Raw genomic sequence first — 23,468 nt, 5'->3', positions numbered from 1 at the left:
GACATGGGCAGTTACTTAACAAATTTATGTCTCAGTTTTGTCATGTAAAATGAAAGATCCAATGTGTTCTAAGGGCCTTTCTCATCCAAAATCTATGGTATTATGATAAAATCCTACCTCTGCTCCTTCCTATCCTTGTATTACTTTGGGCATGAGTTTCAGTTTCCATAACTGTAAAATGGAAGGAGTTGTTGGAATAGTTGACCTCAGAGGTCCCTTCCAAGCTAGATCAGTGATCTTATAAGCTCAGAGCAGATACAATAGGAATCTGAATTAGGCAATGTAACTTACCAGATGTGTGCTATGAGACTTTAGCAAAAACTGAAGATCTGGAAAGGATATAGGGCATAGACATTACAACATAAAGAAAAGAGCCTTTAGATGAAAAAAACACATCTGACTTAATCTGAAGTATAAATTGTAAAAGATCTTGAGTTGTATAGGGCACAGACTGAAATAATTTCTTTATCCCTAGACACTTATCTACATTTATTGTTGTTCAGTTTTTTTCAGTCACACTGACTCTTCATGCTCCTATTGAGAGGTTTTCTTGGCAAAGATACTGGAATGGTTTGCCATTGCCTTCTCTAGTTCATTTTCCAGATGAGGAAATTGAGGCAAACAGGGTTCAGTGACTGGTCCAGGGTCACACAGCTGATAAGGATCTAAGTCTGGATTTGAACTCAGGAAAATTAGTCTACTTCAGATCCAGTGTTCTAGCCATTGAGCTACCGAAGTGTCCATTATCTGTATAAGATCCTTCAAAAGATTTTGGGAACTGAAACTATCTGAATTCAACTGATCACCTAAGGCAAGGTGGAATGCTTTACTGAGGGAAGGGAGGATTGTCAAACAGGAAGGGCTAGACTTCTTCTGCTTCAGCTTGGAGGTAACAATCTGAGAGTTGAGCTTCTAACGGAGTCAGAGGGAAAAAGCTTCTGTCAATTCTAGAAAAAGTGTTGTTGAAGGAGCTCTGCAGCACTCCAGATGCAAAGAATATAATAGTACTTCAGCTAAAGGGAGCATTTTTTTGTTGTAGTTCAATTGTTTTCAGTTGTGTGTGATTCTTCATGACCCTAGTCAGGGTTTTCTTGGCAAAGAAACTAGAGTGGTTTGTCATTTCTTTCTCCAGCTCATTTTACAGATGAGGAACTGAGGCAAACAGGGTTAAATGACATGTCCAGGGTCACAGTAAGTATCTGAAGCTGGATTTGATTGAAGATCTTCCTGACTCCAGACCCAATACTCTACTGTGTCACCTAGCTGCCCTTGAAGAAAGTATAGTATAACCCAGACAAAACAGTGGCTGATGATGGAAAAAGACTATAGCTCTCCATTGATGAGTAAGCCCAGGGAGTATGGCAAATCAACTAAAGAGATACTACATCCTGAGAAGGGCCTGTAGGTCAAGTGACATGCCTTGTTCAAGTGAGCAACAGCAGCCCAGTGGTTGAGCATCCTGCCTAGCATCATCAGGTAACAACTGTCTAGTTGCAGAATGGCCTGCTTGGTTAAGTTCAGCATCAGTTTATCTGGTGAGGAGCCAGAGTAGCAGGCGAGTGACCTGTTTGACATATCTCAGCCATATCCAGTTGAAACACCAACCCCTACAAGGAACAAGCCTGGATTACTTGATGTCTGTCCAACAGAAATTCCATGCCTTGCAAGGAATCAGTTCAGCCAAGTGGAAGTGCAACTAATTCATTCATCATCACTGCCACACAAACTTTCTGAGTATCCTATGGAGAACGTAAGAATCTGGAGGTCCTGCAATTCCAAAGTTGTGAATTGTCTTGACCAGGTATGTTGCCTGTGATTGTGTGTCTTATAACATGACATTATACTTTAAGCTTCTAACTACTCATTCCCTCCATGGACACTGTGTGCATTTGTGAGAGAATATACCTCCTTGTTTTGGGAAAAATGCTTTGCAACCATTGTTTTTGCAATGCCATTTGAGTAAATACTTTTGCTAAAAAACTGAGTCTTATGGTTGATTGTTAAAGGGAAACTCACTAGTGGGGGCTCGTGAACAAGCATTAGGGGGATAGTTACCTACAGGGTTACTCCTAGAACCCTGAAAGTAGCAGAAGCAACACCTCTGGGGACCTAACCTGCAAGTATCAGTGCAATTTGGATGAGTGAACCCTGGATGTGGGGGAGGGGAGGTAAAAAGGATATAATAGCTGACATTCTGGACTAAACTTGTGTCTTGGTCCTACTGTTGAGGCTTTAGATCATACATCAAAAACTTGAAGGTACCTTAGAGGTTGTCTATTCTTATATCCTTATTTTAGATGAGGAAATTGTGACCCTGAGAGTTTAAGTGATTTGTCAAAGTCTCATTGGTAATTAAGCAACAAAATGAGAACTTAAACCAGATTGGTTTTTTTTTGGGGGGGGTGGTCTCACTCAAGTACATATATATACTTCCATTAACTACAGCCATGGATGCCAAGATATTTCCAGTTAGGGACAGGGTCAGTGAGTCTATAGAGGAGGAATCACTTCGTCTTGGGGCCCAGAGGTACTATCTGATCCCAAATCCAGAACTACCCTTTCCACCATACCATGGTACACTTGCAAGAGTTCAAAAACCAAATTCAGTCAGCAAATTCCTAATCTTCTTTCCAAACAGATAGATGACATCTAAGAATATATATACAGTCCAGAGTACAAATTTATTTGCAAAATATTATAGAAAAGGGATATGGAAGCCTACAAGTTGTACTTCATAAAACAGTGAAAAATAACCTGTAAAGGGTTTGACCTGGGATGAGGCAATGTCAAGTTATTACAGAAAAATTTGTTGACCTAGAAGAGAAAAATAAATAGATATTAAGAGGAACAGATCTGGCATTTTTAAATAGTGATGCATTGCAATGGATAATTATAATGGAACCATGGCATTTTTATTCTGCCAAATGTACATACAATATACCAAATAAAGAAATAATATTCCTCAGACAGATAAAGTTGTGAAGAGTAGCTAGACCTGACTAAATAAATATATACAGAAGAAATCAGAGCAATGGGCAACACAATTTTAAAGACAATAAAAGGGTCAGTTCTCAGGATATCTCAGAGAAGATTCTCTCTAAAATAGAAAAGAAAAGTCATTAGTATTAATCATTTGTCTTTTCCAACTCCTAGTTTCTCCACCTGAAAAATGGGTATAATACTATTATGAGGAAAGATAGCATTGTTTGTTGGATAGGACAATGGTCACATACCCCAGAGACCTGGCTTCACTGCTGCTTTTGCCATTAAGTAGCTTTTTGCCTTGGGAAAGTCACTTAATTTCTATGGGTCTCAGTTTCCATATCTGAAAAATGAGTAGATTAGAGTAATAATGATGATGGTAACAATTATTCACATTTCTATAGCACTTCAAAGTTTACAAATCACTTTCCCTGTGATAGATAGTCCTGTGAGGTAGGCATTCAAGTATTATTTTCTCAGTTTTTCAGATAGGGAAACTGAGGCTCAGAGGTGAATCAATTTACCCACATCTTCACAGGTACTGAGTGTCAAAGCTGGGATCAGATGATCTCTCATATCTCTTCTGGCTCTAATATTTTCTGATTTTATGCATCTCCCTTGTGAAGTAAAAAGGGACAACTGGTAGAGTAGTACTTCAGACTTACACAGCTAGTGTAGACAAGTCATTTAACCACAAACTCTCTCAGTTTCTTCAACTGTAAAATGAGGATATTATTAACACCTACTATTAACACCTACCTCCTAGGATTGTTCTGAGAATCAAATGCTTGGTAAACTTTGAAGCACTTTATCAATGCTCACTCTCATTATTATAAATATCAAGTCATATAAGAAAGAGAAACTACCTCCCATTGGCACTTCAAATCAGTGGGGGCAGCTGGATGGTTCAGTGGATAGAGAGTACTGGGCCTGGACTCAAGAAGACCTGAATTAAAATCTGACTTCAGACACTAGCCGTGTGACTCTGGGCAAGTCACTTAACTCTATTTGCTTCAGTTTACTCATCTGTAAAATGTGCTGCAGAAGGAAATGGCAAATCACTCTGGTATCTTTGCAAAGAAAACCCTCAAAGGGGTCATGAAGAGTCAGGTACAGCTGAAAAAATTAGTGAACAAAATAAGAAACCAGTGAGTTAAAGCACTGGTCAGCACTTTGGGCTCCTTTCCTGTTCAAAGGAATTACAAAGAATTACTGTATCCTTGAAATTTGATTAGAAGAATTTGCCAGCCACATGAAGAAGGTGAGAAACAGAACCAGGAAAATTATATACAATGTATACAACTATATACAATGAAATAGACAATAACAATAAAGCAATTGACATTGAATGCTACGAAATGACCAAGCTCGCTTCTGAAGGAGAGATAGGAGAAGGAACATTCCAGCCTTCTTGGCAGAGGTGGAGATCACTACATATAATGCTGGACTGTTTTTTGATGTGCCCATTAATTCTGATGAACTTTTTTCCCTCCCTCTTTCATATTCTAAGGGATAGCTCTCAGAGAAAGGGAAAAATATATTGGAAAGCATAGATGATGTAAGGGAATAAGGGAATAAGCATTTTTATAGTATCGAATATGTGCCAGACAACATACTTTGTTGTCTTTCAGTTGTTTTCAGTCATATCGGACTCTTTGTGACCCTAGTTGGGGATTTCTTGGCAGAGATATTGGAGTGGTTTGCCATTTCCTTCTCCAGCTCATTTTACAGATGAGGAAACCGAGTGTAAGTGACTTGCCCAGTGTCATATAGCTAGTATACATCTGAGGACAAATTTGAACTCAGGAAGATGAGACTTCCTGACTCTGAGGCTGGCACTCTACCCACTGTGCCACCTAGTTGCTCCAACATTGGGCTAAGCACTTTTTACAAATATAATTTCGTTTGATTCTCATAAAAATTCTTCAGGGTAGATGTTATTAGTATCCCCATTTCACAGTTGAGGTAACTGAGGCAAATGGAGGTTTGCCTAAAACCTAAAATCTCAAAGTTAGTAGGCTAGTAAATTTTGTTTTATTTCTTAAAATATATTTTTGATATCTTTTGCTCTGACAAAGACAACTGGTAGAGTAGTACTTCATACTTACTAACTGTGTGACCTTGGATAAGACATTTAACCACAATCTACCTCAGTTTCCTCATCTGTAAAATGAGGATACTATTAACACCTACCTCCTAGGATTGCGCTGAGAATCAAATGTTGTATATTTGTAAAGTGCTTGGTAAACTTTGAAGCACTTTATCAATGCTCGCTATTATTATTACAAATATCAAGGCATACAAGAAAGAGAAACTGCCTCCCATTGGCATTACAAATCCAGTGTGTCCTTGATTTATATATGTCTTCCAAATGGAAACCAATTTTTTTTTTTTTTTGCAACGGAAACTCACTCTAGAGAAGTCAAGAAATATCTTTTCATTTATCAAATTGATCTGGTCTGACTGAAACCACTCTTAGCCATTCTAGTGGGGTAGGAAGGATATGAAGCCAACATGTGGTCAGTCTGCTGAGCACTTTTTTGATGACATCGTTGATGGCAGTCTGCAGTCTATTGATTTCCATCAGAGGAAATGAGTTAGCAGCCTCAGAGACTCTCCCATCCCAAGTTAACCCTTCCCTGCCTTATGAATTCCCTGGCCCTGCTTGGTAAGATTAGTGTATCATTACTGGCATTATTATTTTAGAACTGCCTCTGAGTATACATGGCATACTAAAGCTATGCCTGTTAGTTGGGACGGTACCTTAAATGCACTGAGTCTAGTTCTGTTTGTTAGCACAGAGCTAAATTAACTTACTTTCAAATGAATGATTATTATTTCAATACATTCAGTGGCTTCTTTGTTTCATGGGAATGAGAGCTAGGGTGAACAGATGCACAGTCCAAGGGCTCAACTGGTAACCAGGAAATGTAAAAAGACTTCCTGGGAAGGCCTCCAGTTCAGTAGGTGGGTCTTCCATGAAGGAACTAGGGGAAAACATGGTTAAGAATCAAATTAAATGAAAAGACATGGCAGCAGGGTGGGGTAGAGGAGGGAAAGGAAGGTTTTCAGGGAAGAGGAAGGGAGAAAGGAAGAGGAGGTAAGGAAGGGAGTTGTAACTGGCATAGAAGGATGGAATATCCTCATTGCAAATAAATCTAACTGCTCATAAATCTTTTGAAAGAGGCGGTATAGTATAACAGGAAGACTATTGTATTTGGAACAGAGATCCTGGGTTCAAATTCCACCTCTGCCATTTATTAGCTGTGACACCTTGAGCAAATCAATTAAATTTCTCTGAACCTTAGTTTCATCATCCATACAATGAGGGGGGGAAGGGTTGGGCTAAAAATCCCTCCCCTTCCCTAAAAAAAACTAGCTCTAAATCTATGACCTTGTGCACTCCAAAGAGTAAGTATACCAAGGTCAAAAGTGAGCACTTTACATCATAGGCCTAAATTTCTAACTCTTTTTGACACACAGATTTAAACAAAAGGCTAATGTCATTTCTCCCATTATTCTGTTATTTATTTACACTGCTCTGACTATTGTTTATTGTACCGCCTTCATTCTCCGAGAGGACCAATGACATCACGAGGGTGATTTCTTGACTTGCAAGTGAAATGGATTTAAGTGAGGCAGGGCTGCACAAAGTCATCCACCTCACTCTCTCCTCTAGTCAGTGGTGTCCATTGGCAAGGCAGGATTCATAAGTCAGGATGGCTGGCAATGGCCCAGGATGCAGTGGGAGATCCTGTCATTTTTAACCTAAGGCCTGCTCTGAGCAAACCTCATCACAAGATGGGCCCTATTTCAGAGATGACCAACTGTGTGACCCTGCACAAGTCACTTAACCCTCTTTGTCTCAGTTTCCTCATCTGTAAAATGAGCTGGAGAAGGAAATGGCAAACCCCTCTAGTATCTCTGCCAAGAAAACCCCAAATAGAGTTAGGATGAGTCAGGCATGATTGAGCAATAACAAACTTCTAGTTAATCTAGCACTTTTACTTATGGTAGTATTATATTCTTTCCTCAATAACACCAAAGAGTCCCATCTCATTTTTCTTGCATTAGGGAAGATGAACTGAGAACAAAAGGACTCTGGAAGACTCAGTTGATTGGTCTTTCTAAAGGTATTTCTGACTTTTTGGTTTCTACTTTTAGCACAAGGGAATGTTGATTTCAGTGTAGACATAGATTCCCTTTGAAATCAGTAAAAGTGATGCTTTTTAAGTATAGAAAAATACATAATCTAAAGTCCATTCTGAGATATGGAATTCAAGTTTCTAAGTTATTCCAGCTCTGCTACAAGACAAGGAGTTCAGAATCTCCTCTTAGGCTTTAGGGCTGAAAAGGGGCTAGAGGTTATTTAGTCCGGTCATGTCAAACTCAAATACAAAGATCAGAGGGTGGAAGGAAACTAAATCCTACATAAGGAATCCAGTGGGTCATATATTGACTTAGAAAAACACATATCAACATTATTTATATTTTATTGTATCTTCATTTATTTTGGTAAATGTTCTTCAATTACATTTTAATCTGGCTCTATTCCAAGTGTTGACAAAAAAGTTTGATACCCTTTGATCCAGTCCCTCATTTTACTAATAAGAAAATGGAGGCTCAGAGAACTTAAGTGGCTTGACCAAGATCATCAGTCAACAAGCATTATTAAGTGCCTACTGTGTGCTAGGCATTGTGCTGGGGATACAAAGAAAAAATGAAATAGTCCTCAACCTCAAGGATTTTGCACTCTATGGAAGAATGGGAGAGATGCAACATATATAAATATAAGTATAATGTGGGTGAACTGATCAGAAGGGGCCATTCCTTGGAGAATTCACAGACATTCCCTGCCTCATTCTAATCTAACATGTGGAAGCTTGGGGGAAGAGCCAAGAGTATACTGGTAAATGTTTAACCACAAGTTCTCCAAAAATGCAGTGCATACTTTTTCATTATTAACATTTTCTTCATCGCTTTCCAGACAATCATCAAAATAATAAATCAGACCTTAATTTGTAGTGTCTGCTGATTTCCAAGGTGTAAATGCTTGTACTGAAAATGAATAATAAGGCTCTTGAAAGTAAGAGCTGACTCTCTCACAAACCTGGAGAGATCCATCATGGAGGATTCTGTCTTCTAGGCCAATTCACCCATATTACATGTATGTGTATATTTGTTATGTCTCCTTTCTCCTTAAAATGTAAGATTTCTGAAGTCAGGGACTATTTAATTTTTTCTTTGTATCCCCAATGAAATCAGCCAATCAATGAATCAAACACCCACCTCACTTAAAATATATTATAAGATAATCCAGTCAGGTTAAGTTGATAAGATACCTGACTCAAATGAGAACACTTCTATATATATTCAATCAAAGTCATGAAAACAAAGGGTTAATAACTACTTAATCAGGTTAGAAAACAGTAGAATGCTTAAAGTAATTGTATGAAATGAAATAATGCCTGCATAGGGATTGTATTGAGATTGGTTGAGAAGACTCAGTCATCGCCATGGAACTGTATAAAATGTAAGCTAGTTGGAACTCAAGCATTTAAGTATCTTCCTAGTCTATACCAATGAGCAGTTCCAGCTAAGCCTCCTCTGCCTCCCCAAACCATGACCTTAGGAACTTCAAACTGTCAAAAGATTTTGGATTTCCCGTTGGCATTCTACCAATATTCTCAGAACAGCTGATGGCAATATCTATTCTGGGAACTGAGGACCAAGTAGAGATACTCAAGAAAGGCAATGACAAATTGCGGGGAATACCACCCAAGGGAAACATCAGAATTCCACAAAAGGAGAAAAGATTTTCCATCCAACAAGGGCCTGTGGGTTACCCTTTTGTCATGTATTTTTTTCTAAGTTTGAGAGCTCACTTTCTCTGAGTCTCTGTATGTCCTAGTGGGAAAGTATGTCCCAGACATTTTTTTTTAGAGGAGGGGAGGCAATGGAGTGTTTGTAACCAATGCTCTTTCTATACAACTTTAATAAATTTCCATTTCTAAAGGCTAATTAAACCTTCTTGATGAATTGTTAGCAGCTGATCAAAACTGGAGGAGGCTCACTAGTGGGGGCTTTTGAGCTATATAGTACTAGAGCAGTCTCTCAGTGTTACCTCCCAGACCCTGAAGACAGAAGTAGCTAGCCACGCCTTTGGAAATCTAATCTGTCAGTACAAATTGGTATTTAGGATAATTGCCCCAGAGCCTGTGTTACAAATCCAAGGTAATTTTGTGTGTGGAGAGGTATGAGTCATTAGTAAATCAAAAAAGTCTTTATGCAGAAGGTGAACTGAATTTTGGAGGAAGGAAGGGATGCTAAGAGGGAGGAGGGAATAAATTCCAGGCAGGGAGTGGTTGGTAGAGCTGTGATTCAAGCCCACATCTGCTTCTAAATCCAGTGTTCTTTCACACCACAGTCTCTCTATGTCATGAAAAAACCCAAATGATTCGATATCCAAGACCTTAAATGAACCTGGGGTCATTTATACCATATAGGTGGATTTTCAGACTAAATTCTCTGTTTTCTCCATGAAGTATTTTTAAACAGTCAACATACTGACAGCAAAATTATGCTGGACAAATATGTATTTGGTACAAATTTTTAATTATCTTGCAGGGGCTGCCTTTACCTTGTAGATAATAGAGTCTATACCTATTAGTTCAGGAGGTCCCGATCCATCTCGAGAAGGGCAGAAGGAAGGGATACCAAGAGTCTTCCTTTCTTCCTCCTTGGCCCTGCTCAAATTCAGGATGGGCTTCTGAATTATCCTTATTTAAAACTATTGGAAAGCGAAAAGGTACAGTAAAAAGATCACTGGCCCAGGAGTGAGAAGACCTATGTTCAAATATGCTTACAACCTGTGTTATATTAAACCAATTACTTGACTGTAATATCTGGCTTCAGTTTCCTCATCTGCAAAATGAGAGGATTGTACTAGATGTTCTCAAAGTCCTTTCCAACTCTAAATATATGAATCAATGAGTTACTTACTTTCAAAGAGGGGAGGTATAATGGATTGATAGTGATGGCTGCTTGATTTGGGATTGACAACCTTTTGGCAATAGGTATTTTGGAAGCTGTCCTAAAGAAAGCAAAACAGATAGTGAGAGAGAAGGCCGAACGTTGTCACATTTTGAGCTTCTGATTTAAAAAAAAAAAAAAAAAAAGTGTGAGTAGGTATTTTCTTGTTTTGTGAAGATATTACCATTATATTTTCCCCTTTGGTTTTCACGGTTTCCAGCAGAATAACAGAACTGCCTGTTCTCGCTCAGGTAAACTCCCCATAATGTCCTGTCCACAAGGGCAGCATGAAGGCTGTGAGTCTTAACATTCCACTTTTACTGAAAATGTCAGCCTAGGGACAGGAGCTTAGAGAAGAAAGCATTCCTCAGGGTGGCAAGAGTCAATAGTGCTAAAAATGACGAGGTGAAGGAACACATAGTTTTCTCCACTTGCCCAACCTTGGCAGGGCCCATGTAGGAAATGGAATTTCAAGTGACTTTCTGGCAAGGCTGGACAAGAGGAAAAAATCTGGCAAGGGGATGCCTATGGGGCCAACCCTACCTTTAGTCAGAATAGAAAATGGAGGTCTACGGAGAAGGTCCCTGACACAAAATATTTCTTCTCCAACTAGTCACTGTACATAAAATTCTATTATGGCGGAGTATCTCCTTGGGTTAAGGCACTGATTTATCGAGATCTCCCTTTTTAAGATGCAAACAATCTAGGTGAGGAGATCATAGATTAAGAAGTTACAGGTTTTAGTGTAAATTAGTTTATCACTTGTTTTCTTTAGATTAGATCCCAAGATAACACCAGAGAGGGAATTAGTTTTAATGGAAAAATGGGGAGGAGTCCCAGTTTCAAATCTTGGAGCACTTCATGGGGTGGGTATGACTGGATGAGGTGCATTTATGGAAGATGGTAGCCAGCAGGAGAGCGAGGGGATGGCCCAACAAAAGTGGGGGAGAGCTTTTCACCTAAAACACAAAATTATATAAAAACGTCTCCTCCTTCTCCTCCTCCTCTTTCTCCTGTCTTTTTCTTCTTCTTCCTCCTTCTTGAAGTGTAATCTTGAGAAGACTGAGAAAAGAACAGAGAGCTGTTTTCAAATATTTTAGAGGCTGTCATGTGGAAAGGGGATTCGATTTGTTTTTCTTAGAGTTAGAAGTAAAAGTCAAAGCAATCAGTGAAAATTGAAGAGGGGTCGAATTTGGTTCCATGTTAAAAAGAGCTAAGGGATCTGTGCTTTGAAAGGGAAGAAATTCTCCTCTGGAGGTCTTTAAAAGACCCAAGGACTCTCTTTTAGAGGGAATTCCGCCTCAGGTATGGATTAGACTGGATGACCTCTAAATTTCCTTCCAACTCCCAAGAATCTGTGATTTTCTGACTACAAGAGCCACCAGTCTCCCTTTTCCCTCTGAGCTAATTAGAGTTCAAATGTTAACTGAAACTTAAAAGGAAATCAGAAATGTAAACACACTTTCAATTACTTAAAAATTATCTCCCTCTCCAAATCTCTTTCAGAACAACTCAAACCTTTGGCTGTAGGATTTTCCCGGTCCTTTCACCCCCTCCCCAAACTCTTCCAGCCATAACTTTCCCCTAAGAGATTACTTTCCACCTACTCTATAAGGATCTCCTTGTACCTAATTATTTACATGTTATCTCCTCCATTAGAATGTAAACTCCTTCAGGGCAACGTCTGTGTTTTTTTGTCTTTGTTTGTATCCCCATGGTTTTAACACAGTGCCTGGAATATTGTTTAGTCATTTTCCAAGTCCTGTTTGACTCTGTGTGTCCCCATTTTGGGCATTTTCTTGGTAAAGATATTGTAGTATTTTGCAACTCATTTTACAGATGAAGAAACTGAGGCAAATAGGGTGAAGTGACTTGCCCAGGGTCACACAGTTAGTAAGTGTCTGAGGACAGATTTGAACTCAGGAAGACGAGTTTTCCTGATTCCAAGCCCAGGTGCTCTATGCACTATGGCACCACTTAGCTGCCACACCTGGAGTATTATAAATACTTATTTATGATTGATTAATTCTTCCTTCTTCTCTTTTTCTTTCAGATTCATTAGACTAATTGATTCCTAAGGGCCCATCTGGCTCTAATATTCTAAGGTTTAAAAATGAACCAGGGAGAGGCAGGCAGGACAGTGGAAGCAACAATGGGTCTGCCAATCAGAAGACCTGTATTCAGTCAAGCACCCCCTCTTTTCAGTCTTTGTGACTTCCAGTAAGTGAAAAAAAAAAAATCTCTCTAGGCCTCAGTTTCCCTTACCTGTAACATGAGAAACTAACTGCCTTATGAGATTTCCTCTATTTCTGAATTGATGATCCTCTAAGGAAAAGGGGGGAACACTCTGTGTGGTTTTTCCAGCCTCTACATTTTCATAAATACCCAGAACTACAGTAAAATCGGTCAATTTCATTGATTGAATGACTCCTCAGTGCACAGCTTTCTTCTGGGCACACAACCACTATGGTTTCTGACAAATTTAAGTTCTGGGGAATTGATGAGGCCTAATGCAGTGGGACTTACCATGAATTTTTAATACCTGTGAGCTTTATGTGAGTGTACAAAGACCATATGGCTTAATCATACAATTACCTTTGGATTAACTTTTCTTGAGGGAGCTAAGTGGGAAGCCTCAGGGTACAACTAACCAGTTTGGCACTGACAAAGGCCAAAAATGCTCCTTAAAGTGAATGATCGGATTCTTAAATGTATTATTATCATGTGCTGGGCCATTTCTTTTTTCCTAAGGGATTGCATTTTAGACATTAGTATAAAAGTTGGGAGAAAATGCACATTTTCAAGAACACAGTCCATGAAAAAAGCAAGATCTAAGGATGTCGCATATTCATTACTGTTTGCTAGAGTTCCTCTCCCATCTCCTTGCCCATGTAAATATTTATTTTCATATTTTTCTCTTTCTTTATGTTATAAGCTCCTTGAAGGTAGACTATCTTTTGCTTCTTTTTGCATCCATAGCTCTTAGCACAGGGCCTGGGTTATAGTAGGCTTTTAATAAAAGCGGACTGAAAGAAGGAATATTTGTAATGTCTTTCTTTGTCATCTCCTTGTAAAATCCTTTTCTTCCTTAAGCACCACCTTCTACTTGAAGCCATTTCTGTTTTCCTGTCAGTACTCTTCCATCCAACTAATTTGCATTTAACTATTTTGTATCATTTGTTTTAATCTCTTTATATTCATTCTGTATGTAATGATAGTTAACATTTCTATAGATCCTACCACCTGCCAGTTATTGGGCTAAGCACTTTAGAAATATTATCTCCTCACAACAAGCCTGGGGTGGTAGGTACCATTATTTTCCTCATTTTATAGTTAAAGAAACTGAGTCAAATAAAAGTTAAGTGACTTGTCTAGGGTTACACAGCTAGGAAGGCCAGAATTGAGGTCAAATTTGGACTCAGGTCTTCCTGATTCTAGGACTGGCACTTTCTATGTAATATATATGGGCCATATATGTGGTATGTGTGTATTGTCTTCCTCAGTAGAATATAGCTTCCTTGCCAGTAAGGATGATTTCATTTTTTGTACTTATATCCATCATACTTGGCACAGTACCTGACATACAGTAGGTCCTTAATAAATGCTTGCTGAATGATTAATGAAACAATTGCCTAGAAGCAGTGGTGTCACACTCAAAGAGATCCCTGCTGGCCACATATTGACATAGAAAACCACAAATTACCATTACATATGCTGTATTGTATTTTTTATTTTTTTTGGTTAAACATTTCCCAATTGTATTTTAAGTTGGTTCAGGAGTCTAAGAATTTGGTGATCACCAGCACCTCTGGTCCTAGAGCACTAAGAGGTTAAGTGATTGGTACTAGATACTGGTACCAATGGGTAAAGATACTATAGTATTTTGCAACTCATTTTACAGATGAAGAAACTGAGGCAAATAGGGTGAAGTGACTTGTCCAGGGTCACACAGTTAGTAAGTGTCTGAGGACAGATTTGAACTCAGGAAGATGAGTTTTCCTGACTCCAAGCCCAGGTGCTCTATGAACTATGGCACCACTTAGCTGCCATACCTGAAATATAATAAATACTTTTTTATGATTGATTGATTCTTCTTTCCAGTATGTGTCAGAAATGGGACTTCCTGATCAAGGCTAGCTCTATCCACTATGGATCACTGCTTCGCTACAGTATCACTGAGATGTGTAATAAAGATGAACACTCTGGCACTCTAAAAAATTAACTGAGGGAAGCTGCCAGAGACATTGCCTGATTTGGTCCAAAGGGACTGAACAGGATGAACTCACTGGATCCAAGCTACACTGAATGACTTTAAATGCATCTGCACCTGATGAACTGTTCTTGAACCAGTGCACAAAATCCTGATCTCAGGGAGCTGCATTGGTTGAGGCTAGAGCTGGCTGTCTGCAAGGGATGGTCTCAGGGCTGTCGCCTCTAGAGATGAGCCAAGACTATATAATGAAAGAGGGAGGAAGCTTGTAATCCATTGCCTGGCTCTTCCTGTCCCAAATGCTGATTTCTATTCCTAGGTGACCTTGAGGAAATTTACAATCTCTGCCCCACTCAGGAAGAGGGAAAGATGATGTATTTGTGGAACACATTAAGTTCCCCAGAATAAAGGCTCCATAGAGACTTCAAGTATTATTATCTCTGTTTGCTTAGCCTTTGAAGGTCTATATAGTTATGCTTTCTCCTGAGGGGAGACAACTTCCTGTATTGAGTCAACAGCTTAAGAAACTCCTGGACACACCTTGAGCCCAAGATACGTGATTGAAAGTATGGAGCAGTAAAAGAGTTTTTGAAATAGCTTTTTTTCTAGACTTTTCTGTGCCTTGTTGGATAGTTAAGGTAAATGTTAGATAGCTAGATTTCTCTGCCTATTCAAAGAAAAATAGGCTTTTACCAACACCCTGACTTTTTTTTTTTCTCTTAATCTTTTGACAGTCATTCTGTACCGTCTCCCCTTCCTCAGACAGCAGGTTCAGTCCTCCATTTGTTTTGAGTTCAATAAGAGGAAGCGGCTAAAAGGCACCAAAAATAGGACTTAAGCACTATGGTGTGTGTGGTGGGGAATGGGGGGTGTAGCTAAATCCTGTTCTAGCAGTGCAGATGAAAACCATCCATGCAGCAGGATGTGGTGAGTTGGCTGTCAGTCTTGCTAATATGTTTAACTTCCACTTTCCCTTCCTCTGTGTTTACGTTTGCTTTGCAAGTAGGTGGAATGGCGTTTTTCAGTTTTACCCAGATGGAGTTTCACGTAAAAGAATAGATTGGGTCTCTGGGTCTCCCATGAAATCAGGAGACCTGAGTTCAAATCTAGCCTCAGAAATGGCCTACCTTATTTCTATATGTTACTAACCAAGTCCAGCAGTAAGAGATAGAAAGAAAAATTCCATTTAAAGTAACTGAAGACAATATAAAATATCTGAGAGTTTACTTGCCAAGACAAACCCAGGAACTATATGAACACAATTACAAAACACTTTTCACACAAATAAAACCAGATTTAAACAACTGGAAAATATCAGTTGCTCATGGGTACCCTGAGCTAATATAATAAAAATGATAATTCTACTTAAACTAATTTACTTATTTAGTGCCATGCCAGTCAAACTACCAAAAAATTATTTTATAGAGCTAGAAAAGAAATACTAACAAAATTCATCTGGAAGAAGAAGGTCCAGAATATCAAGGGAAATAATGAAAAGAAATGTAAGCGAAGGTGCCTTAATTGTACCAGATCTAAAACTGCATTATAAAGCAGCAATCGTCAAAACTACTTGGTATAAGTTAAGAAAAAGAGTGGAATAGATTAAGCATGTAAGACACGGTAGTCAATGGCTTTAATAATCTACTACTTGACAAACCCAAAGACTCCACCTTCTGGGTTAAGAATTCATTATTAATAAAAACTTGGGAAAACTGGAAAACAATACAGAAGAAACTAGCCAAAGACCAACATTTTACACTGTAAAAGATAAGGTCAAAATACTTGATTTAGACATAAGGGAGAGATTGTAAGCAAATTAAAAGAACAAGGAATAGTCTACCTGATAGATCTATGGAGAAGGGAAGAATTTATGACCAAACAAGAGATAGAGAACATTATGAAATGCAAAATGGACCATTTTGATTACATTTAATTAAAAAGTTTTTGCACAAACAAAGTCATTGCAACCAAGATTAGAAGGAAGCAGAAAGCTGGGAAACAATTTTTGTAGCCATTATCTCTGATAAAGGCTTCATTTCTAAAATATGTAGAGAACTGAATCAAATTTATAAGATTACAAGTCATTCCCAAATTGATAAATAGTCAAAGGACATGAACAGGCAGTTTTCAGAAGAAGAAATTATTGCCATCTATAGTCATATTTAAATACTCTCAATCACAATTGATTAGAGAAATGGAAATTAAAAAACTCTGAGGTACCACATCACACCTATTAGATGGGCTAACATGACAAAACAGGAAAATGATAAATGCTGGAAGAGATGTGGGAAAATTGAAATACTAATGCATTATTGGAGTTGTGAACTGATCCAACCATTCTGGAGAGCAATTTGGAACTATACCCAAAGGGCAACCAAACTATGCCTACCCTTTGACCTAGAAATAACATTTCTAGGTCTGTATCCCAAAGAGATCACAAAAATGTGAAAAGGACCTACATGTACAAAAATATTTATAGCAGTTCTTTTTGTGTTGTCCAAGAATTAGAAGTTGACAGGATGCCCATCGATTGGGGAATGGCTGAACAAGTTGTGTTATATGAATGTAATGGAATACTATTATGCTATAAGAAATAATGAATAGGTGGACTTCAGAAAAACCTGGAAAGACTTATATGAACTGATGCTGAGTGAATTGAGCAGAACCAGGAGAACATCATATACAGTGATAGCAACATTGTGCAATGATCAACTTTGATAGGGTTAACTCTTCTTAGCAATACAAGGATCTAAGACAATTCCAAAAGACCCATGATGGAAAATGTTGTCCACATCCAGATGAAGAACTATGGATACTGAATGAAGATTGAAGCATACTTTTTTTTTCTTCTTTCTCATGGTTTTTCCCTTTGGTTCTAATTCTTCTTTACTATATGACTAATGTGGAAGTACATTTAACATGATTATATATGTATAGCCTATATCAGATTGCACTCCATCTTGGGGAGAGGGGAGCAGAGGGAAGAAGAGAAAATTTAGAACTCACAGAAAAATGTTGGAAACTGAAAGCAAATAAATACATATTTGAAATCCTAAAACAAAAGAAAGAAGGAATGAAAAAAAAAGAAAGAAGGAAAATAGAAAGAAATGACCTCGCTGTATGATGATGGACGAGTCACTCAACCCCTGTTTGCCACTGGAGAAGGGAAATAACAAACCACTCCATGAAGTGCCAAGAAAGCTCCATGGGCAGTGGTCCGTGGGCTCACAAAGAGTCGGACATGACTGAAACAGATGAACAACAAATGCATATCCTGTGAAGAACAGATAAGAAAAGGGAGAGAGTGGATTGAAATGAGAAGACCTGTTAGTAGACTAGGTGGGTGGTAAGGTCCTATGCTAGTGGTATTAGTGAAATCAGGGAGGAAGGGACAGATGACACATGTTGCAGGGTACATGTGTATGCAAAAAATCAATAGGACTAGACTTGACAACAGAATAGAAATGATCATAATAACAGCTAGTATTTATATAGACCTTTAAGGTTTGGCAAAGCACTTGACAAATATCTCCCTTTATCCTCATAACTGGGTTGTAGGTCTTATTATCCCCATTTTACAGATTAGGACCCTGAGGCAAACAGAGGTTAGTGCTTGCAGGGGTGGGGGAGCACACAGCTAGTCAGCTTCTGAGGTCAGATTTAAACCAGATCTTCTGGACTCCAGGTTCAGTTCAGTGCTCTACTTACTATACTGTCTAGCTGCCAATTAGGTAACAGAGATAAAGAGAGAGGTAAAGGTAAAGAATCAAAGAAAACATTAAAACTGATACCCCTATTGGCTGGGGATGAGGCTCTCCCATCAGAGAAGCTATATTCTCTGTCTCCTCTACCTCCTAGTTTGGTTTCCTTCAAGATTCAGCTCAAATACTCACTTCTACAAGACTTCTACAAGACTTTCCCAGTCTCAGCCCCGCCTTCCACTCCTCTCTCAGCTGCAGATAGTGTCTCCTTCTGAGATCATCTCCCATTTGCATAGTATATACCTTGCCTGTATATAAGGGAATTGAATCGTCTGTAAGTAGAGGGGTTGAAGAGTCCAGAGATGTTATATGCTAAATCAGCTCTTTGGGCAGCTTGGTGGCACAGTGGACAGATTGCCTGACATGGAGTCAGGAAGACCTGAGTTCAGATTTGATCCAGCCCTCTTCCCAGTGTCTTCCCTTTGTTAATTATTGCCTATTTATCTTGTATATAGCTTGTTTCATATATATTTGTTTGCTGATTGTCTCTTCCATTAAATCACAAGCTCCCTGAGGGCAGGCACTGTCTTTTGCCTATCTTTGCACCCCCAGTGCTTAGCACATTATCTGGTATATAGTAGGTCCAGTAACTGTGCCAGGAACTGTGCAAAACACAGTTGGGGATGAAAAAATAATAAAATGCCATCCCTGCAATAATTAACAGAGGGAAGATACCGGAATTAAGAGAGTTGAGGAAGACTTCCTATAGATGGTGGATTTCTAGTTGGGACCTAAAGGAAACTGGGAATGTCAGTAGGCAGAGAGGAGGATAGAAAGCATGGGGGCAATCAAAGAAAATGACCAGAACTGAGAAACGGAGTATCTTGTTCATAGAACAGCCAATAAACCAGTGTCACTGGATCAAGGAGTATAGTGGCAGAACATTGGGCAAATGGGAGACAGTCTCAGAGGGAAGGCATTGGAAGAAGGGGAGAACAGAAAGGGATGTACTGTATCGCTACTGTATTCCACTAATCTCCCTTCCTATTTCTTAGCCAGTACCAGATAGTTTGAATAATTATTGCCTTATAATATAGTTTAAGGTCTGATACTGCTTCCATCTCCTTTCACAATTCTTTTTCATTAATTCCTTTGGTATTATTGACCTTTTGTCCTTCCAAATGAATTTTGTTATTTTTTTTCTAGCTCAATAAAATAACTTTTTTTTTTTCCAGAATGTGGGTTTTGAGCTGAGTCTTGCAGGAAGCCAGGAGGTGCAGCTGAGGAGAGAGAATGTTCTAGGCATGAATGGAGTGTCCTGTGCAAAGGCGCCTGAGACATTGTCCTGTCAGCCTTTGGAACTCAGGAAATTCCTGCCTATAAGGTCAAGTGACATCAGTTGTATGGGGATTTAATCCTTAAGAGTTTTAATAACTCAGGAAGTTAGGGAGAGATCAAGGAGACACAGTCCTTTAATCGAGTTATTTTCATTATTAACGTTAGCTGCGGAAGAGCGACATGATTTCAGGAGTGAGCCAAGGGCTATAAAAGCACTAGAATTGTGCCAACAAAAATAACAGATTCTACAATTTTGCAAAATAGTAAGCATTTTTATCATCATAACCATCCCCTCTGTGTGCCTAGTCAGATAATTTCTTTGGCCTCAATCTCCCCTAGGAAGCTGGGAAGAGAAAGGAAATGAGACCAGAAATCAGAAGACCTGCTTTCAAGGCCTGACTCTGCCACTTACTCTTTTTTTTTTGTTTTGTTTTTTTAAAACAGGGTCCCCAGGGTCACAGAGCTAGTAAGTGTCTGAGGCTGAATTTGAACTCACATCCTTCTGACTTGAGGACCAGTCCTCTATCCACTGTGCTACCTAGCTGCCCTTATCTCTTCTTCTTTATGTGACCTTAGGCAAGTTTCCTCATCTCTTTGGGCCCCATCTTCCCTGAAGTTAATGATGGGGGACAGTATGTGCAACACCATTGGCTTCCTTCATTTGAGATGACTTCTCAAGCTGTTACCTAAAAGTCTTTTGAAAATACATGCATCATATAATTTCAAATTATAGTACATCTCTCACAAATCTGAAACCATTATCCCTAAAATTAATGAGAGGCTAGATTCCTTCCCTCCCCCTTTTCCACTTTCTCACACTCACTCATACACAGAATATCCTCAAAATTTTGGTGTGGCTTTAATAGCTTAAAACTGTAGTAAGGTTTTTGAGATATTCTATGTATGTATGTATGCATAGAATTATTAAAATGAATTTCAATGGGGGCATATACACATGTATAGATGTATGCATGTATGTATATATGTATACAAACACACATGTATATATATGTATACAGACAAACACACATATACACTTTTATCTCTATATGGAACTCTAACATGAGGAAAATTCCTTTACCAAAATCAGCTACCAGCTAGGTAGTACAGTGGATAAGAGCACCAGTGCAGGAGTCAGGAGGACCTGAGTTCAAATCTCACCTCAGACACTTGACACTCACTAGCTGTGTGACCTTGGGCAAGTTACTTAACCCCAATTGCCTCATCCTGGGTCATCTCCAGTCATCCTCATGAATATCTGGTCACTGGATTCAGATGGCTCTGGAGGAGAAGTGAGACCTGCACAGCCCTCCCTCACTCAAAACAAAGTCAAGTGCAAGTCATGTCATCATTTCTCTGATGGCATGGTCTTCTTTGGCAATGAAGGATAAACACACATATGCATATAGCATCTGTTCTCCAACTGTACCTCAGAAAGTTGCTAGAGTGTTAAGAAGGTAAGTGCCTATCAAGTAGGGAAGAGATCAAGTGACTTGCTTAGTATCACAGTCACTACAGATTGGAGGCAGGGCTTGAACCCAGGATTTTTTGAGCTTTGAGACCTGCTGTCTATCCACTACAACCATAAGATAGACATATGTGTATGCACAAATACATGTCAACATGCATATATTATACATGTGCATATGAACACATGCATGTGTGACATATATGTGTATATATATGAACACATACATATCTTTTCATATATGGTGGAGGCAATTAGATGACTTGGTGGCTAGAGCTCTGGGCCTGGAATCAGGAACACCTGAGTTTAGATCCAGCCTCCACCACTTACTAGCTGTGTGATGCTGGGTAAGTCATTTAACCTCTGTTTGCCTTAATTTACTGGAGAAGGAAATAGCAAACCAGTGCAGCATCCTTGCCAAGAAAACCCCATAGTCAGTGTGATCCATGGGGCCATGAAGAGTCAGATACAACTGTGCAACAACAAACCCATGTATAGGTGTATCTGTGGATCTAGGTATCTGTATAGAGTGACCTAGCTATATTAGGAGTAAGTTCTATCAAGATGAGAACTTTCATTTGAAGGTGTCCCCTGAAGTATGATATTGTAGAAAGAATAGTAGATTTGGAATCGGATGCTTTGAATCAATCACAGCCCTACCACTTAATACCTATCCTTGTGGAGGGACTTAGTTTCCTCTCTATAAAATGGGGGATAATTTATTATCTGTCATTCAAAGGTGTGAGGATCACATGAGATCATGACCATAAACCATAGACCATTCTATCTATCTATCTATCTATCTATCTATCTATCTATCTATCTATCTATCTATCTATCTATCTATCTATCTATCTATCTATCCATCCATCCATCCATCCATCCATCCATCCATCCATCCATCTATCTATCTATCTATCTATCTATCTATCTATCTATCTATCTATCTATCTATCTATCTATCTGTCTGTTTGTGTCTCTCTGTCTGTCTACCTATCTGTCCAGTCAGTTGTTTTTTCACAGAAAAAGGAAGAAGGATGTAATTTAAAGGCATTTTACAGGACCTCAAACTTTCATGAAGGTGTATAGGCCATACTCCCACTTATGCCATACTTAGTAAGATATTATTCATCTATTTGGGGGGGAAATCTATCATATTTCTATAATGAGCCAAGAAAATTTTTTCAGAATATGTATTTCAGATGCAGCACTAGCTGTTAACCCCTGGAAGGGTTAACATAAGGCATTAGAGGAGAGTAATGTTTTTTGTGTCATAGGCCCCGTCATCATTCTGGTGAAGTCTATGGATCCCTTCTCAGTTTCATGCTTTTAAATGCATAAAATAAATACCTAGGAATACAAATTGTACGTAGAAATACAAATACCTAGGAATATGAACTGTATTAAATTATAGTTATCAATATATATGTATGTATACACACATATGTATATATATATATATATATATTTAAAGTTAATATGACCAAAAATAAGAGCCCCTTTATTGTGGTATAACAGAATCCAAGAACTGGAGAGGATCTCAGGGGTCATCTATTTCAACTTCCTACTAAATGTAGCAATTTCTACCGTTATTAACAGACAGCCCATATACTTTCTTACTGAGTACTTTAGAGGCAGGGAAGTCACTAATCTATGAGGCAGCTCATTCAATTTTTAAACAGCTCTCATTGTTAGAAAGTTTTTTCCTAATAATGAACAAAAAAAAAATCTCTGTAACTTCCACCTCCTGGAAATTCCAGCTCTGCCTTCTGGAGATACACAACATAGACCTAATCCCTCATTTACATAAAAGCCCATCAGATGTTTGAAGACAGCTATCAGGTTCCCTCTACTCTCTCTAGGCAACCCGAATTCCTTACAAATGTCCTCATATGATTTAGTCTTCAGCTCTTTTACTAGTCTGGTAGGCCGATCGTGAAAAACTCTATGGATTGCAAATATATCCATGCTAAACATACAACCCTCTTAAAATGTGGCTTTCCAGAATGAAATAAGATTCTAGATGGGTTCTGACCAGTGTAAAGAGAGTATGTTATTTTAGTTTATAAGAAAACTTCTCTCAAAACTCAAGGATCGATTATTTCTGCCAGATTAGATAGTCCTACCAATTCCAATTACCATCTTGCTATAACTTAGTAGATGGTCTTTGAAAATTTATGTGGCAGAAACAGTCGTCACCCATTGGAGAACTTTGTGAATTTATCAGGTCTGGTCTGTAGATAGCCCTAGTCATTAGGCCCTGTGATTGGGATACAGGGAAGATCTTATTAGCTTTTTTTAATAGTAGTATCACAATATTGTCTCATGAAAAACTTGTAGTCAGCTTGTACAGATTCAGCCCCATCCTGCATTTAGCTAGGTGGCACAGTGGATAGAGGCAATTCTTGTTGATTCTAAGTCCAGAATAACCTTGATGGAGTTGAAATCGACATATAGAAAATCATATAGGAAAGATGTCCAGTAATTTCTCAAACTGGAGCCAGACAATTTCTTAAGAAAGACTGGGGATTTTTTAAGGGGAAAATTCCAGCCAGGGGGGAAAAATCACGTGTTCCCTATGTAGTTCTAGTGTGAAACAAAACTGACACACTCCCTTGCAATCTGGGTGTTAGGGAATCAGTAGCACCTTAAAAATAGAGGGTTAGAGGAAAAAAAATAAACATTGCTAACAAAACAATTTATTAAGGAAGGAAGTAAAGAGGAACAAAGACTGAGC

The sequence above is a fragment of the Notamacropus eugenii genome, chromosome 7 (assembly GCF_028372415.1).
Source record: "Notamacropus eugenii isolate mMacEug1 chromosome 7, mMacEug1.pri_v2, whole genome shotgun sequence".
Taxonomy (NCBI): Eukaryota; Metazoa; Chordata; class Mammalia; order Diprotodontia; family Macropodidae; genus Notamacropus; species Notamacropus eugenii.
The sequence above is the reverse complement of the archived record's forward strand: the minus strand, read 5'-3'. Positions refer to the sequence as shown.